This window comes from Sinohyriopsis cumingii, chromosome 1 (genome assembly GCF_028554795.1).
Source record: "Sinohyriopsis cumingii isolate HCF-2022 chromosome 1, ASM2855479v2, whole genome shotgun sequence".
Taxonomy (NCBI): domain Eukaryota; kingdom Metazoa; phylum Mollusca; class Bivalvia; order Unionida; family Unionidae; genus Sinohyriopsis; species Sinohyriopsis cumingii.
In genome coordinates this window covers 142259684-142279372 of record NC_142961.1, presented here as the reverse complement: position 1 = coordinate 142279372, position 19689 = coordinate 142259684, and the positions used below count along the sequence as shown (strand labels likewise).

The 19689-nt window shown below is 37.8% G+C and overlaps 1 long non-coding RNA gene across 3 annotated transcripts in view; it reads left to right on the top strand.

Moving 5' to 3' along the window:
• The window catches only part of LOC149808042 (uncharacterized), a 39307-nt gene extending 21630 nt beyond the window's left edge, over positions 1 to 17677 (top strand). For all 3 annotated transcript variants that reach the window (XR_016418445.1, XR_016418427.1, XR_016418452.1), the window contains exons 2-3: positions 838 to 876; positions 17137 to 17677. This is a non-coding gene — a long non-coding RNA (uncharacterized LOC149808042). The remainder of the gene's footprint in view (positions 1 to 837; positions 877 to 17136) is intronic.
• Positions 17678 to 19689: the final 2012 nt, after the last annotated feature.

Below are 19689 nucleotides of genomic sequence, written 5' to 3'. Positions count from 1 at the left end.
TCCTTAGCATTTTTATTTTGTCTTACTTGATTACTAGATAGCCATACAGCCCGTGCTTTGAACAACGACATCTCCTTAGCATTTTATTCTGTCTTACTTGATTACTAGATAGCCATACAACCCGTGCTTTGAACAACGACATCTCCTTAGCATTTTTATTCTGTCTTACTTGATTACTAGATAGCCATACAACCCGTGCTTTGAACAACGACATCTCCTTAGCATTTTTATTCTGTCTTACTTGATTACTAGATAGCCATACAACCCGTGCTTTGAACAACGACATCTCCTTAGCATTTTTATTCTGTCTTACTTGATTACTAGATAGCCATACAACCCGTGCTTTGAACAGCGACATCTCCTTAGCATTTTTATTCTGTCTTACTTGATTAACAGATAGACATGCAACCCGTGTTTAGAACAACGACATCTCCTTAGCGTTTTTATTCTGTCTTACTTGATTAACAGATAGACATACAACCCGTGTTTATAACAACGACAACTCCTTAGCGTTTTTATTATTGATTACTAGATATCCATACAACCCGTGTTTTGAACAACATCTCCTTAGCGTTTTTATTCTGTCTTACTTGATTACTAGATATCCATACAACCCGTGTTTTGAACGACGACATCTCCTTAGCGTTTTTATTCTCAGTCTTGCTTGATTACTCGATGTCCATACAACCCGTGTATTCTCTGCCTTCTACGTATTTAGCACAATCTCACGCGCTTCATGCACGCTTGTTTGGTGCAGTGACATATTTTGCATATTTTCTTGCGCATACATTTTATACATTTATTTGTATTGTCTTCTATTCTTTTTTCCTTTTCAAGGTGTAGAACAAAGGTCTTGCGAAACCATGAAGACAAAAGGTAAGTCCATGTATACTAGGGGTCTCAAACTGAAACCACTCCGAGGGCCGCATGAAGGCATTTTCGATGGACCAAGGGCCGCACCAACTTTGTTATCTCTCATGATACCTTGTGACGTCAATCATTTTAGCGGTCCACATGATACGGCTTGGAGGGCCACATGATACGGCTTGGAGGGCCACATGATACGGCTTGGAGGGCCGCGTGTTTGAGTACCTGATGTATACAATAACAACAGGTCAATATTAATGCATCCTTGTACACAGGAGAGTATAGTGTGGTACAGTACTAAAGAGAGAGTGTTTGAGTACCTGAAGTATACAATAACAACAGGTCAATATGAATGCATCCTTGTACACAGGAGAGTATAGTGTGGTACCGTACTCAAGAGAGCTTGTTCAGTACATCGTCGCTTTCATGAAATTTAAAAAAGATCACGTTAAGTTGATAATTTTATTTTTATAAGGAATCCATACATAAAAGCACCCTGTTTCGGTGTCAAATGTTGCATCGCATATCATCGATTATGCGCAATGCATTTTATCTTTCTTTTCGCACAATCAAAATGAGAGAACACCCCCCACCCAAAAAAAAATACCCAGCAAGGTTTTGTTAAAATATATAAACGACAACAGTGAAAGGCATGGTTTGAAACCCATCAATCGAAGTTTCTCTTACAATCCTCCAGTATGCATGTAGTATATTTTTGTTTGTTTAAGACCAACAATTTCTTATATAGGTACATATTCTGGTACGTTAGAGTATCAATTGCTTTTTAAATTTAAAATTTAAATCCTTCAGAAGCGAATATTTAAAAGAAAACATGATATTATTCATGCGTGTCATAAATCATAAGCAGTATATTTAAGGGAAATGTAAGGAATACAGAACTTCACAAAAAATCATCACATATTTTCCACAGAAAAATATTGATATACAAAGGACATATACAAATTTATAATATAAACAACCATATTTGAAGGTTGTATGAACTGAGTTGATCTCTAATATCATTGTATGTGCATTTGTCCTTGATGCATATATTATCATCATCATTTTTTTTACAAGGGATCAGCAAAAGGAAAAGGGTCCCTCGAATTAATGAACCATACTAAGCTCTCCCTTTCTCTTGGCCGGCTTCCATGGACACCGGGCCAACCGGTGCTGCGCATAGAGAGGCAGCTGTTAGTGCCATTTTATAAATCTTTTGTATAACTCGGCCAGGGTTCGAACATCAAAGGCGGACACTCTAACCTCTTGGCCACCGGAGCGGTCCAATTTGTATAAGGAAAATGCACTGTCAGCTAGCTTATAAATATACCAATACACGTCCGACGATAATTTAAGCACAGCATTTCTAAGAAAGAGATCTGTTGGTAACGAATGCTCTTTATTTCCATTGTTTGATTGTCTAGTAATAATCATGGAAGAAGAACCCGGGAAAACCCCGGAAAGAACCACCGACCCACGAGAAGCTACCGGCAAGCTTTCTTGCATATCCACAATGGCCTAGCCCGAGACTCGAACCCACGCAGACAGACGTGAGATGGCAGTGATCCGTAACCGTGAGCGCTTTAGACTACTCGGCCACTCGGGCCCCTATACGTTTGTATTCGAAAATGTATTGTAAACCATGCAAGTATGAGTATCGCTTTATCATACTGATTGATTCTGAAGTTCATATTTACAGTAAACGCTTCACGAGACGAGAGTTCTTGAGAACTGATATAGTTTGGGGTCAATTCGTATGCAGAATGCAAGATTACATCAAAACCCTTTAGGTTAAGGCTCGCATGGCGGAATATGCAATCCTTTCGGATTCTTCAGTCAGTATTCAACACCAAAACTGTCTCACTAAAACATTACGACCAATCAAAAGGCCAGAATTTTCAAGTCTGTAGTAACATTTCTTGCTCAAACTATTGAGATACAATGTATTGATTCTACCATGAGAAATTCTTTCTGGTTTCATTAGTGAAAAACCGTATTTTTCTGGTAATTTCTTTAGTCTTCCAATGTCCAAACCTGGCATAAAATATTATATCATACTTTGATAGGATATCACTTGAGAAATGAAAACAAAACTTTTAAGAATCGCACATTTGTGAGCTGCGTAAATACATTTTCTGGGGCCTAAACTCACGCTTGCAAAATTTATTTCACCCTCTTGATCGATAAATAAAATTGTGAAAGTTCTATAATTTACAATCTATTAGACTGAAAAACCGGAGTAAGCCATTCATAGATTCAGGGCCGTTAATCTAATAACACATCAGTGCATAGAATGATTTCATAGATACCAGATACAAGCTGTATTTCCAAAGAAAATCGGATTTATGACTGTTTCGTAGAGAACTTTCTGAAATCATTCCATTGATTACCTGTGTATCATTTAATACTAAACTCTTGTACATGTTGAATGCATCAGACGAACAAAACAGCTGGAACAATCTGATAATTAATACAACTGTAATCTTAGCAGCAGGATGCTTGGCCAATACAAACTACCATGTTCGCTGATTCATTATTTAAATGAAATTGCTCATCAGATGTTACTTGAGATAGCATGAATAAAAAGTACATGTTTCTATAGATACAATCAAGGTGATACTTTGTAACAGACAACTGGATGTACGAAATGGGAGAAATTAAATAAGGTTATATGTATAAAAAGATTAGCAACAAAAAAATAACACAACAGAACAATAGATGGATAAAAATACTTAACGTCAGTACTCCAATGATAAACTTTATTTCAGTGAAAAATATTGTATGTTTAAATAAGAGTGATGACATGTTTAACTGCAAACGATGACATGTTTAAATTAGTGATGACATGTTTAACTTCGAGCTATGGCATATTTAAACGCGAGCGATGACATGCTTAATTGCGAGATAATGACATTACACGTTATGAGGACGTTTTGTACTAAAATTTATGTTACATAAACTAAACTTTACCTATCCTACCGTATTCATAAGTAGTACGCGAATGGGGGTGTGCCCCACTGGCCCGCAGTGGCCCTGTCGTCCATTATCGCCTATAACCACATGACAAAGTTAGCCTATATGTGATCGTTGCATGTCTAACAGTTTTAGGTTTTGCACACACGCATGTGACGTGAGTGAGACAATCATGGGTGTGTGTGTGTGTGTGTGTGTAGAGTCTTGTCCGGATGGATATACCCCAAAGGGCTTCGACAAAATGGCAAACCTCCGCCATTTAATACTACTGATACCCCTCTGCTGTGACTGTTGAAACGAAATCCCGCACAGTGTACTTATGTAGGCAAGCCTATGGTATTGAATAAGTCTACATCATAAAGACAGGCTTGCATTATTATATTAACAACAAAACCCCACCTGTATTGATTTTACTCCACTCAATATTATGCAATGCGTTATAGTCTCTATAGCAATGAATTTTTGCTGAAAGAGAGAGAGAGAGAGAGAGAGAGAGAGAGAGTCAAGTTGCGAATATTTCTGTATTAAACGATATCAGCGGTTTATGTACAAATGTCAAGCAATATCTAGGCCATTGACTCCCAAAGTATACTGAATGAATTTATAAAAATTTCAAACAGAGGCGTAAACCTGCAAAATAATTGGAATATCAAAAATGTTTCAGCTAAATTAAGGTCGTTGTATCGTTTGAATGCATTATACAGGTTCATTAAAGAAACATAAAATATGTTGTACGCATTCTTCGAAACATATGCAGTACACATTGATAAGCTGGTGAATCTCTGAGTGAAATTAGAAATAGAATAAAAGAAACTTCGTCAGAGTTTTGAGGCAAATAAAACTTAAAAGAATCTTCAGGATATCGTGAATGAAAGAGTACACCCATAAAAGGAAAATATCTCGACCTCTGCGTCTGAAGCGAGTGACGTTTTAGATGATGTCAGTGACGTGGAGTTTCAAGACCAGGCTACTTATACAAATGCTTTTGGGTCATAAGTATAAGAATGGCATCCGAACTAACCAAACGCGCATATGTATAGGAAGCTCAATCAATGAACGGACAAATGAAAAGCTGTCTACCTTGGAAACTACGAACTCAGTGGTAGACCCTGCTATTATAAGTACTGTATCCTTATCGTGCCCCTGGTACTCCAGACACAGCTGAGGTATTTCTGAGATCGATCGAAGTTACCGCAAAATGGATCCGATAGCAGTTCTACGCACCAGCATGTATAAGTATGACTGGTGATAACATTCGTGAGCATTCCACAGCCACTCACTGCTCGATGTGTGAAAAAGCTTTCACTCAAGAGCAAAGTCCTTCCACGGATTAACAGTAATGTCCTTCCACCGATAAAAGAGCAATGCCCTTTTTCCAAAGTTTGTTGCCATTGTCATGTCATTTGTATATATAGAGGTGCCGCACACAACACATAATTTACACTTGAGAATTTATCCTAACAAAATACAAATCTCTGTGGTACTTCATAACCTGCGTGGGTATGATGGCCACTTAATGATTCAAGCAGTAGCCACGGAATTAAAATCACCGATAACCATGAACCTAACAACATGGAAAAATACATGACGTTTCGACTGGGTAAATTGCAGTTTATCGGTTCCATACAGTTTATCAATTGGCCCCTGGACAAATTAGGGAACAATCTGACAGCGGAGAATTTAAAAATCACTCGTCTGTACTTGCAACCAATACAAACCTGCTGATGAAAGAATGTATTTATTCATACGAGTACATAAACGACTGGAAAAAATTGCCGAAACTCGGTTGCCGGAACGTTTTATTCATTGCTGTCACGTGAAGGTATCTCAGAAGAAACTTTTGAACATGCAAAGAAAGTTTGGTCAGCATTCGAGTGCTAAAACCTAAGCAACCATTCGATCTGTATCTACGCACTGATGTGTTTTTGCTCGCTGATGTGTTTTTGCTTATTGATGTGCATTTGCTCGCTGACGTGTATTTGCTTATTGATGTGCATTTGCTCGCTGATGTGTATTTGCTTATTGATGTGCATTTGCTCGCTGATGTGTTTTTGCTTATTGATGTGCATTTGCTCGCTGACGTGTATTTGCTTATTGATGTGCATTTGCTCGCTGATGTGTATTTGCTTATTGATGTGCATTTGCTCGCTGATGTGTATTTGCTCGCTGATGTGTATTTGCTCGCGATGTGTTTTTGCTTATTGATGTGCATTTGCTCGCTGATATGTTTTTGCTCTCTGATGTGTTTTTGCTCGCTGATGTGTTTGAATAATTTCGTGATACTGCCATGCACGTGCACAAGCTCGATAGCGCACATTACTTTTCATCGCCAGGTATGGATTGTGATGCATTGTTGTTCAGAATCAAAATCGAGCTGGAACTGCTCACTGACGTTGATCAGCATCTGTTTATTAAGCGATCACTTCGTGGCGGAATATCCAAGTCAAGTCACAGATACGCTAGTGCCACCAACTACCGAAACGTGAAATAGTAAGAACCCACTGACCCCAACAGTTCCATCATGTAACTAGGCACGAATAACCTTATTTGATCGATGCTGCGCACTTTGATCTACAAAAACACGTGCTCGATCACAACATCAACAGTGACCATGGATACTTCTTTTAAGTTGATGTGGAATATTTGAGCATCTGACGCACACAACAATTATTCGCTGGCATCAGAAGTGCTGTCGGTAACTAATAATGATTGTTCCCATATCAGTGCGCGATCGTTGAATACACTAAACTGGTACAAAGTCTTAGGACCAAACACAATTATATATTACACATAAAAATTTACAGTTGAATTAACATTGGGTATGCAGGTTACCAAAATCCATCTTGTGCTTGAATTTCGTAGGAAGGCTTGTCCGTGATTGTGAGAAAGACAAAATTCGAAGGATCATCGCTGACCTGGTCTTTGAATCCAGAAAGCTCTTTGATGGTGGACTTATTGTCGTTCACAGTGATAAATCAAAACTAACGCTGACAAAACCAATATATGTTGGTTCGTCCGAGCTGAACTTGTTGAAGCTGCTCATGTATGAATTCTACTATGACAAGATCAAACCGTTCTATCAGGATCGGTTCAAGAAGCATAAACCGACACTGACTCGCAACTGATGCATATCACAACCGACGTTAGTTGCATAATGTTGATGTCTACCTTCGAACCCTCCAGATGTATACAAATACCGAACAAACTTGTCTCTGAGTGGTTGTAACGGTGCAGGCTGTAAAATAATTTTCTGAGTAACACTGATGGTCTTTTGTCGAATCGCATCGACTAGTTTTATTCCAGTCGTGCCTGTGATTTCATTGTTCAGTGTTGATATGACCAATAGAAGACGTGCTACCCAATCCTTTGACAGTGCGTGACCCGTCAGCAAATCCTGTTCATAATGATGTACCCACTCTACAAGTGTGCGACTAAATCGTTACACAATGGCTTGGTCATGATGTACACTGACATGGTGTTTGGCCCCCATCATAGCCACAGATCTGAGAAATTCTTTGCCAGGATCCACTTAAGGCAATTTGAGCCATGTGAGTGGGTCTTGTGCATAAACGCGCTCGAGTGCATCTGCGACTTTGGCAGAATCTTTTGATGTGAACGGCTAAGCTTCTTTGTTTCTGCTGGACACATCGACAACGGTTAGTGCATATTTATAGGTGCGCAATCGGCCTTATCGCTCACGGCCACGGCCATGTGGAAGAAATAAAAAATTAGCTCTATGGACCTCATTAGGTATTTCGACATCGAACCAACTGCGTGAAATCTATTTTGTTACTGGCAAATAAATTTTGCCACAACGCTTGTTTGGTCAACCATGTTCGAGCAATCCCATGAATGACCCTGGCTGCACTTGCTAAATGTTTCAAGGCGGCTTCACCTCTCCAATTCCAACGGGACTGTGGCATATTTTGAATAATGTCCGGCTTTTTTGTGTCCATTGTGTGTTTGTTTGATATTAGTATAATTTTTATTTTTAATAAGTGACTTTGCCTTCAAGTGCAGTCTTGGTTTTCATAAAATCCTTTGACGATCCATAAGCAAGGCCATATCGGTAACATGTAGCATCAACGCGGTTAATAGGTGCTTATCCTGGCCTTAGTTAGTTACTAGAATCGAGTCGTATATCAAACCAGTTACCGGGTCCACAGTAATTATCCCCAGAAAGATGCTTTTCACCAGGATATTTACACCATGGTGTCCCTGGTAACTTTTTAATGCAGCCGAGATATCACAGGTGCCGACTTTAAAAAAAGTTTGCCGTTTTCCCGGTGAACATGAACTTCTTTAGTACAAGTCCCAGTAATTGCTGCTCGTCTATGAAGTGTTTGAGCTCCGGTACGTGTTTTTGCCGACATAGTACGCAAAAAAATCCATGATGGTATACAACAAGCGTATTATTCAATGGCATCATGCAAGAGAAAATTTGCAGACGGTTTTGAAAAAAGTCAAAACACTTTCACTTCATTTATTTTTTCCGCAGAAACAAAACTTCAAACGCTCAAGAATGGTAATCGAACGGTATTTCCAAACTCAGTACGTACGCTAATCATTGGCCAAGCTGGATCAGGAAAAACTCAACTCGTGATGAAAATGTTTGTACGATGGTCAACCTGTGATCAATTGTACGTGATTGCACCATCAGCTGATGATCAAACGTGTTATAATGTTTCAAAGATGTTCAAAAAGCAGAGTTATAAAAGATGGCTGAGAAGTGGTAACAACGCTTCCATCGATTTTTTTCTCTCACTATTGACGAAGCCCCTACCAGTAACGATTTTGATTCAAATTAAAACGGTATTGTGGTGTACGATGATGTGATGCTTGAAAAAAAAGCCAGTACCGCACTAATATTTTCACGACAGCACGGACGTGAGTTGTTTGACTAAGCGAGACACACATGTGCCTAAAGTGATCTGTGACAACTGTAACATGTTGATGAGACATTACCTGGCATGGATATATTCACTGGACTTGGGGTGCCACCGACCACACGTAGGATAAATGTCGTGTTTGCGCGGATTACCTCAGATCAGCATAGTTTTCTCACCATTGATTTAACTTGAACTTGTAGTAAAGGGGATAAATATGGAATGGGTCTGTACATGAACGTGTCTATTGCAGCAAGTTAGCAATCAAAAACAACAATGATATAAAAATGTCCGGTTGTGATAGCATAAAAGAGTACGAAAAGTGACGCCAGGAAGCTGTTCAGCAATATCTGGAATTGATTCAGAATGTGATAGAAGGCCGCAAAAAGTCAAAGATATGATAGAGTCTTGACAGGCTGCACGAGAAGATCTCACAGCCGTGTTTGAACAAACATTTGCGCCGCTGATTAAACCCACAAAAGAAATAGCCGAACGTGTCAAGGTTATTAAAAAGGCTGCAAGAGCAACCATACAACAAATGGCAGCGCCTACTGGAACAGATTAAGCACCTGGTCAAGTTTGTAAGATAGTCAAAAACACCAAGGATATCAAGAAAGAAAACGTAGAAGCGGTGTCAGCGCTAACTTTAACATAAAAAGAACCGGGGCCAGATAGTAACATAGCTAAATGCAACAAAGATATTAAAAGAACAACACAGACAATCACACGCTTGTCATTGGATATAGCTGAAATCAAAGAAGACTTTGAACAGGTGCATATGCATCTTCCGCAAGAAAATCCACCCGAATATAAATCAATGCTAAAAGAACCAAAAGATAAGAAAAATTAAGGAACCGTCGCGGCAGGACATCTATGACGATCCTATACGGTTTGCCTCATTCTTACCTAATGAAAGACAACGGAGTATTTGCAGGAAAAAACTACCAGCGAATAAAGGTTGTATATGTAAAATCTATGCATCAGTACAACAGGTGGTTGTAAATACAGACCTGAGCGTGACCTCGATGATCGACATTTCATCCACAAAACCAGAATTCAGTGTGGCTTTTCTGCACCTGTGACTGCTGGGGAATTACACACACTTTAGACTGCACTAGCATCGTTGCGAGTGTATTACAGTTGGCCTAATATCAGATCCCAACCGTTTGGTGGTCGGCCCACGAACAATTCATTTGTTTTTTCAGCAGACATGGGTGCGAACTGGTATACTATTGAACTTCCCTCTGGGGCGTACTACGCAGAATCAATCAATGAAGAAATTTGACGAAGAAGATTGGTGGTGACCTGGCAAAGAATTTTTACACGTGGCCATGAATCCAAGCTCAATTATGTCATCGCAATTCAATCTCAAACGTATGCAGTTGATATTGTACGGTCGTCAACGAGATCAGTTTTAGGTTGGCCTGGCAACATTACAAATGATAAACTATTTTTACGCGTGGGATATCATATCGCGCCTGACATTGTGAGAATTAACTCAATCACGCAAGTCAACTTGACATATGACACTATCAGTAGTAGTTATGAAAGCAGGTCCGAAACGACAGGCGTAGTTGTGCAGGGTTATATTCTGTTTGGGTTTTCACCAACCGTGGAACCAGGTGACTTGAAATCGATCACGCCCGCAGCATCTGTGATCTTCCATGCCATACTAATCGGTTGACACATATTCCTCTGCTCCTTGTAGATCAAGACGGACACGTTATTGATCTGTGCAGCGAAACATTGTCTATATATATACATCTGTACATTAGAGATTGACCTGCCATTTAATAAAAACAATGACAGTCGTGCGTGTACCTGTGAAACCCGTCTGTGTAGTTAATGTAAGAAAACCATTATGCATGACATATTACGGAACTTTGCTTGATGGTGTTATTCGTAGATTATTTACGATTGCACCAAAATCATTCACACCTTTATCATCGCGAGCTACACCCATCGCTAAGCATGTTACAATGCAAGTTGTAGATTTTACTAAAAGTACCGCTGTGGATCGACTAAAACAACTCGACTCGCAGGCATCTCAGTTGTTTCAAGATCGAACTTGCCAGGTATAGCGAAGATTACAGGAGAATGTCTGTCCTAATAATGAGGTTTGTCAAAGATCAATTAATAATGCAGATCATAAACCAAATATAATTAGACTAGTTCGAAATTTTGCTGGCGATGCTGATGCAGCTGTAGAAAATGTACTGTTTCATACTCCTAATTTCTACTTTTTATTTTAACAGCGTCGATCACAACCTATTGGTGATCCACTGAAGTTTTCTTGCGCACTTCTCAACAGTCTTTGCTTTCTGTAGATACGTTAGCAAAGTTATATTTGGAGCTAAACCCACAGTAACTGTGTTTCGTAAGAATAATTCCAACGATGCAGTTTGGTGTGTAGGAGGTGATGATGGTAAAGCTTTATTAGAAACGTTAAGATTGTGGATGATAGTGTTATCCCTTTTACTTTCTATAGAATCACGTTTGTTATTGTTTATGCAGTCGGGAACTATGTCAGTGTTGTCGTTTCTAGCACATAATATAGACGCACACCCACCAAATACTTGGCAAATAAGCACACAGCTTGGTCTTACTGCACCAAAACAGGTGTTCGTGTTGTTTCAAGATGTAAACTGAGATAATAATTTTAAAACCGATAGGAAAATGATACTTGACACCTTAGAAAGGACTAAGGTTCTCTGCGATTAAAAGGTCATCAGGAACGTTCTGAAGAAAATTGGCTTTACGATGCAGAAGCCACTCCACATAGTGTACCTGGTCCTACATGGGCAGACGTTTAAACATTGATTCTAATCTGGACATTTCCCTACAAGACTTTCTTACATTGTACCCGCTTTATTACTTTTCGATGCAACATCTGTAGTTTCTCAGACAGTCTGTAGTAGACATGTGTTCTCATGCAAATCTAGTTCCCCCTGGTGCTAATTACAGATGTTATGCTGTGTTACTTTCTGACAAGAGTCTTGGAGGGTGATTGTGGCCGAATGGAAATGATCGGTGCACCTGTGGAAAGTTCGCAGAATTCATAATTAAACCGGTTACGTATTTAGATAATGAACAATCAAAACGTAAAGGTCGCATTTACTGAAAATCAGCTTGCAATAATCAGAAACAGTTTGGGGGCACACTAAAAGTTTCTCCGGTAAAATTAACAGGAACTTTCCGCGTGTGCTTGACCCAAACACAGCATGTTCATCTTAATGCGGCCAAACACAATAACGCCACAGTGATATTAAAATTATCGAAATCAGAGGCGACACGGATGCAAAAGCCTGGTGGAATATTTTCATTTTTGCAGCGATTCCAACACTGTTGGCGGCAGAGCTCCATTTGTCTCAAAATCAACAGCGTTAGGAGCTATACGAAATACATCAGAAATGGCTTTAAAAAGGGGGTTGGTGGTCGTATAAAAAGGAAGAGGCCTTCGAGTGTCAGGCACGAATCGACGAATACCCTCGGGCAGAGGTCTTCAATTACCCAGTCGCATAAAATCGTGCTGTTGACCTGTCCATTGACCAGTCTTTATTTACTCGCGATGGTAAAGTTAAACAGTTTCGTGGTGTTTTTATGCGAGATATCTTGTATTGATTGTGCCACGCACACGTGAAACTGGCATCGTCAATCTGGATTTATCAACAGGCCCCAGCACTCACTTAATTGCATACGTGGTAAGACCTCAACATAGTTTCGAGTTTGACACGTATAGATTTACAGCACCAGTTGAAGTTAATTATTTATCACGGTGGATATGAACAAAACCCATTTTATTCAAATTTGCTATTACAGACTCATTTGGATGGTCCCATATGCGGTCATCTTGTCATTGAAGCGTTGCGTGCACTGGAGTGATAACTAACACCGCAAACACTTATAATATTCACATTAAAATACGTGTGATATTATACAATAATGTCTATTAATATTAACGGACGTTACTGCTCGACGACACAGTGCTGATGTGGATCTCACTCGATTCTCTACTAAAACGGATTTGTCTGAGTTTACTAGTCGTGTTGTTGATGGAGTCGATCTAGGGAAGCTTTTAATTTTTGAAGACCAAATTGGCAAACTCAAAACATCAAGCGTAGACCTTTCTGAAGCTACTCAAAACGGTGGAATCAGAGACAGTAGTGTATCAGTTGCGATTATCAATGACTGTGCTGATACTGAAAATATTTCTACAAGACACTGTATACTAAACCAAATCGCTGTCATGCCCGCACCACCACGCGTAGTAACTTCATGGAACCGTATTTCAGGAATATTAATCAAAGAACGAGAGGAAGAAACTAACGTTAGAACCTTAACAAATAACTAACTTATTTTCGCATATATTGTTGAACATGCTTTTGACAGAACTAAACGTCACATCTTAAAGGTGCGCGAGTCCGGATCTTACTTATTTATCATAACTGGAACTAAAGGAACGTGGGGTCGAATAGGAATGCTGATAAATGATAAGCGGTATCTTGTTTTTGATTTTGTACCACTAATATCACAAATAACCAAGCCAGAAAGTAATGTTCTAAATTTCTACAAGGTTTCATTATCAGAATCATTAGTCGCTGAAAATTAAACCCAGTCTCAGGCGCTCAACATTTATCCGGACGCATTATTGACCGTGTTTGGCGTTTATGCTTAAGATTAGATTTTATCATTAGTGTGTACATAATGGAAACCGCCCGCGTTGGTGTGGTTGCGGAATTTACCGTCGGGGTGTTGGACCACTGGCAGCGGATGTTAATATCGATACCAAAAAAAATTTGCTTTTTTGTAAAGGAATATCTTCGTCAGAATGGCATTTCCAAACCCTCGTATGAATGTTCATATAATATTGTTAAGAGTCGATTGCTATTTGGAATTACCCTGATGTACCACAACCAACTCGAGACCAGCTTGGAATCATCGCACTTGCACGTGAAAACGCTAACTTCGATCATTGTACGTGTACCAGTCTGTATTATTGTCGGGCTATATCGATAATAACCGGTATCGCTGATGGTGCTAGCAAATTAATTTCGATTCGACAACATTCATGAGTACGTGTCTTTTCCGAATTGCTTGCAGCTGCACAGAGCAGTCTCAATACAATCAATAAATTTTATTTCATAGCAATCGAGGATAAAATAATCATTGCGGTCGAGTTTGAGATTATGTTGGCATAAATGGAAAATCACAGAAAGTTGCGAGCACAAATAAGAAACAGTGCTGATTTACAAAAAGTCAAAGTCGAATAATAAAAAAAAAAACATGCAGAGAGATGGTTGATCACTGGGCTCTCAGTGTGTATATTAATCGCTATTATAGACTAACATGAAGAAGTACACTCTGCGAGATTTCGTTTCTACAATCACAGCAAAGGAAAATCAGTAGCAGTAAATAAGCTGGGCGTGGGAGTGGCGTGTGTGCTCATTTTTGGAAATCATTTGGGGGCATTTCCATCCGGACAATACTATCCCCCCTCCATGATTGGCTCGCTCACATCAGGTGCGTGTGTGCAAAAATAAAAGTGTTAAACATGCAATTATCACATATAGACTAACTATGTCATGGGGTTAGTGGCGAAAATGGATGGCAGGATCACCAAGAGGGTCAGTAGGGAAAAATTCCATTCTCATACTAATTCATATCAGGGAGCACTCTAAGTACTTTCGAATCCTGCAAACGCTTAATTATTTCTCCTTTTGTGTCACATACAGTTTCTGGTACTTGGCCTAACTTTGCAAGGCAATATCAGGTTCTGGTAACTGTTATAGTAGATTAGTCAGTAGCTTAATTCCAATACGGCTAGTTTAGAATCCCCCCTCCCCCAACTGCGGTGGTTGGCTGGTAACTTCATATCGGAACGGTGCACCATAGTAAACAATTACCAAGAGTCCGTACTTTCACTACGATGGAGGACGATGGTTATATGCGGCCTCATGAGAACCATTCTTATACAGTGTTATCAGATGAACATTGCTAAGCTCAGTAGTATGCGCGATGACCTAATCGTTTACACAAATCACTCAACAGTATTTCGGTTGTAGCTGTAATCTATGGCACCTATGATTCACCTGATAAACTTAATCTGAATTTTACTGATTTGAATCAGGCATAAATCTTCTAGTGGTGTTAGAATGAGAGAACATTTTTATACAGTTTTTATTATTTAGAACAAAACAACAACAACAATTGGTATTTTTTAAATATTGCACACAGTATAGTCATAAATCGATATAAAATTGATATCAATATTCCGACGAAGCACATTATATTTGAATTGTGATGCTTTATGAATTTAAGTATTCGTTTGTTTTCAAAATAATTTCTCATGCATATTTGCATATCAGAGAATATTGCACAATTATTTAAAATATTTAGTGACGTTGTTTCGTAACTTTCTTTCAAAATGGTACATGATAGCTCTTTAATGGTCAAGTTGTATGTTAAAAGAATACAGTCAGTCAGAAACAACTATGTACATATTATGGGCTGATGATTTTGTTTTATAAATACGGTATATTTAACTTTGAAATATATATATATATATATATATATATATATATATATATATATATATATATATATATATATATATATATATATATATATATATATATATATATTCATACGCCAATTCAATTTGTGTTTCGCCGATTTGAAAAGAAACATGTATATAGTTTTGTGTGCATAGTGCCATCTCCATACACACACACACACGTGAAGAGAAATTAAAAATAATTTTAAAACATAAATATGTCAAAAGAATACTTAAGACAGTATCTACTAAAAGGTGAATTTGTCTTAGTAGGAAACTGCAGTGACTGGTTTACGATTGCTTTATAGTCTGCAATACCAAAAATCAACACTTTTAACACTTCGAGGAACCACATCCGATTTCTGTTGAAAAGCAGTCAAGGAATAGTCAGTTAAATGAAATAAACGAGCTTCAGTACATAGCGGTCAGAAATATTTATCCCCATATTGACATAGCACTTAGGCAGCTAATAAAGAAAGCAATGCCACAAGAAAAGTTGGACACAGATACCCGTCCAAAATGAATGCAGTTGTTCCATGAACAATATAATACAAATCTGGTCGCAAATGTTTCTATAATGGTAATACCCATTAAAACTATTTTGCCATTCATATTGGTAATACCCATTAAAACTATTTTGCCATTCATATTGGTAATGGCCATTAAAGCTATTTTGCTGTTTAGTTAAAGAACTAGATTATTGACTTAGGGAAATTTTTAACGATTGCAAAGGTAGCAAGTGTGAATAAATGCGTTATGTCTCGTAAAAGTAACTTAAATACATTTATAATTATATTAGATACTCTAACGAATACGATAATATATCTGCGTTATATTTATTATTATTATTATTATTATTATTATTATTATCACAGCACGGTAGATGAGCCATATTTTTCAAAACAGCTGTCTGCGATTTTGTGAGTGAGAAGCGGCTGCTGTGAAAGGCAAATTGTGAATATGCTTGATACACAGTGGAAAATATTCCTGTCATCACCAGCATTAATTCGTCAGCTGTTTTAACATAATAAAATTTCATTTGAAGCTCAGACATGTCTTTACCAGATGGGTCCCCGCATTTGTTGACGTTTGGTAAAAAACTGGCTGGGGTTGAAATCTCCAAAACAGCTACTTTCGAAACTTTGAAAGAGTAACCACAGATGATTACATGATATATTTACAGGCGATGAAATATGGGTTTACTTTTTAGAACCCGACTGTATTATCGGATATAAATTGTTTTACTATCACATTTATCTTGGATTTTAGTAATTCCAACTTGTGTCGTACAAAGCAGTGTTATAGTTTGTTTTCTTGTTTACCTGTATGTAACTTAACAGCACGATTATATTAGCAATAATGTTGTATTTATTAAGGATTTTTGTTGTTGTTGTTGTTGTTGTGGGGTTTAACGCTATTTTTCAGCACACGATAGGCTATACATGGCGGCCAGTATTAATGGTGGAGGAAGAACTCGGGAAAACACCGGAAAGAACCACCGACCCACAAAAAGCTACTGGCAAGCTTTCTCGCATATCCACATTGGCTGAATCCTAGACTCGAACCGCCGCAGACAGAGGTGAGATGGCAGTGATCCGTAACGAAGAGCGCTTTAGACCACTCGGCCCCCACTCGGGGCCCCATTTATTAAGGAAGAGAAGGGGCTACGCTGAGTACTATAATATTTTTGTCAGACGCAGGTTCACTTCTGAACCTGATTATCACCTTGCATAGTAATCCAGATAATATAATTTGTATAAAGTAATCAAGTCAAGTTGAAATAACATAACGTCATTACGGGCTGTTATACATGACCGTGCTTTTTGTAGTACACGGATTCGAATATTATTTTTTCAGCTGAATGATTGGTGATTGACTGATGGCCGGTGACTTGTGAATGCTGAGTGTAGTGCTGAAGGAGTGAAGGAGGGACGGAGTGATAGTTATGCTGCATCTCCGTATATGCACCGTATTGTAGGTGTTGCTTGGCAGTGGTGCTAATTTGGGTTGTTATACCCAGTGTGCTGTTGTCGGGGTTGACGTAAACCCGGAAGAAGATAAAGGTCATTATGTGGTGAAGAACCAAGGCTTCTGGACCAACGGGTCTGCAGAGAACCAAGAGATTTTAAGGATCTTTAGGTAGACCAGGAGCGGCAGACCGTTTGTGGTGGCTCCTCAGCCATTCGACATAGCGCAGGGGCTGAGAAGACCTTTCGGATTTGTGTTCGACTCCGCAAGATATGTCCCAATGTTTCATATCATATTTCACTATTTGAGTGAAAACTCAAAAATCATATTTCACTATTTGAGTGAAAACGCGTCAATCATATTCAATATATGAGTGAAAAAGTGTCATATTTCATTGTTTGAGTAAACTATATCATTTTCGTGTGGAAATTATCAATGTTTGCGTATTGTTTTTTCCCCATTGCCTGTGTGGAATCACTTTGAATCATTAATCATTGTATCTTTTTACTATTTACGTTTTTTATTTGCATATCAATACCCCTTTCATTAAAATCGCAATATTATCCGCGTCGTGCATATTTTGTTTAATAGCCAATATTTTGATTTTTTTTGACGCACGAATCAAGCATAAATCTTTTCTTTTCACTGAATCATTCATAAATAAACATTGTATTTTTTTCACCATCAAAAGTGTTCTATTATGATCCGACCCCAATCCAGTTATCTTGTTACACAGTGTATACCATGCATTCTTGTAGTCTTTGGAACTACATAATCATATTTTGACAGTGTATACCATGCACTCTTCAGTCTTTGAAACTGCACAATCATAATTTGACAGTGTATACCATGCACCCTTGCAGTCTTTGGAACTACATAATCTAATTTTGACAGTTTGTACCAAATGCTCTTTTAGGCTTTGGAAATACATATAATATATTGACAGTGTATACCAAACACTCTTTTAGTCTTTAGAAATACAGAATCATATTTTGTCAGTGTATACCATGCACTCTTTTAGTCTTTGGAACTACATAATTATATATATATATATATATATATATATATATATATATATATATATATATATATATATATATTGCATATTTAAATGTTATTTTCATACTTGTGGACTAGTGGGAGAACAAATCTGTCAACAGAAAGTAAACTCAAGCAAAACGCTGATTTGATGAAAAATTGCAGTATAAAAAGTAAAATCAACTGATTTTATATTGACCATATAACAGTCAGTACCTACAACATTTTATGCTTCTTCAAGTACATTTTCCTAATTCTGAGAATTGCCTTCAGTTCTGCACTCGCAGAACAACTGTAATTTTCCCAAGCGGTGATCGACTGTAACTTTCCCAAATGGTGATCGACTGTAATTTTCCCAAGCGGAATACCGCGGATGCTTCTTACTAATATCCTAATTCCCTCAACAACTGGGTATTAAACATAAAATTGGTAACGCGTATATAACAAAGAGTAATGCCACTATTCTCTCTCTCTCTCTCTCTCTCTCTCTCTCTCTCTCTCTCTCTCTATATATATATATATATATATATATATATATATATATATATATATATATATATATATATATATATATATATATACCGCTCCGGTGGCCTAGTGGATAGAGCGTCCGCCTCGGATACGGGAGGTCGTGGTTACTTTGAAACTGAATACAACATTCACTGGTATCCCACTGCTAAGAAGTTAGGGTTATTCTGGTACAAGTACATCAGTGGAATGAACGTAAGTATATTTAGCCCAAATCCTAAAATGTTGGCGACAATCCATACATAAATGAGAACAATGCATTTCTTGGTACTTGCGTGATTTTTTTTAATGAGAGCATTGCGCTCCTTAACCCATGACGGAATTATTGGCTGACATTGTAAATTCGATTTGATGAATACGTGCTCTTGTAAACTCTTATTTATTTTCGATCATTTCTTACATCATTCATGAATTAATGTTTTGTTTGCTATTTCTTTCATTCCCTTTTCATCATCGATGTACATTTATATTTTTCTAAGAATACCTTCCATGGCAATATTCCACTGGAGACTTTCAGAGATTTAATTTATACCTATTACATTTGACACGGCTGATTTGGCGTTTGATATACATTTTAAATATATATTACATTATCACACACTCACAGTTGAACTATTTATGTATAGTGAGTGACATTTTAGTTTCGTTATTCCTCCATACTTTTGTAAGAATTTTTTAAAATTCTGTTTACACTGTATAGCTAAAATATTTGAAAACAATAAAGAGGTTGTCTGTAAATGATGCCATTAAAAGATGTATATATCAAAATAGCTTTAAAATACTTTACAATTAAAAGATGACCACGGCAAAATAAGAAATATATGTCAGGATGCATCGTATTTAGTATTGTTTTGTTTTATAATAATTACAGTGGCT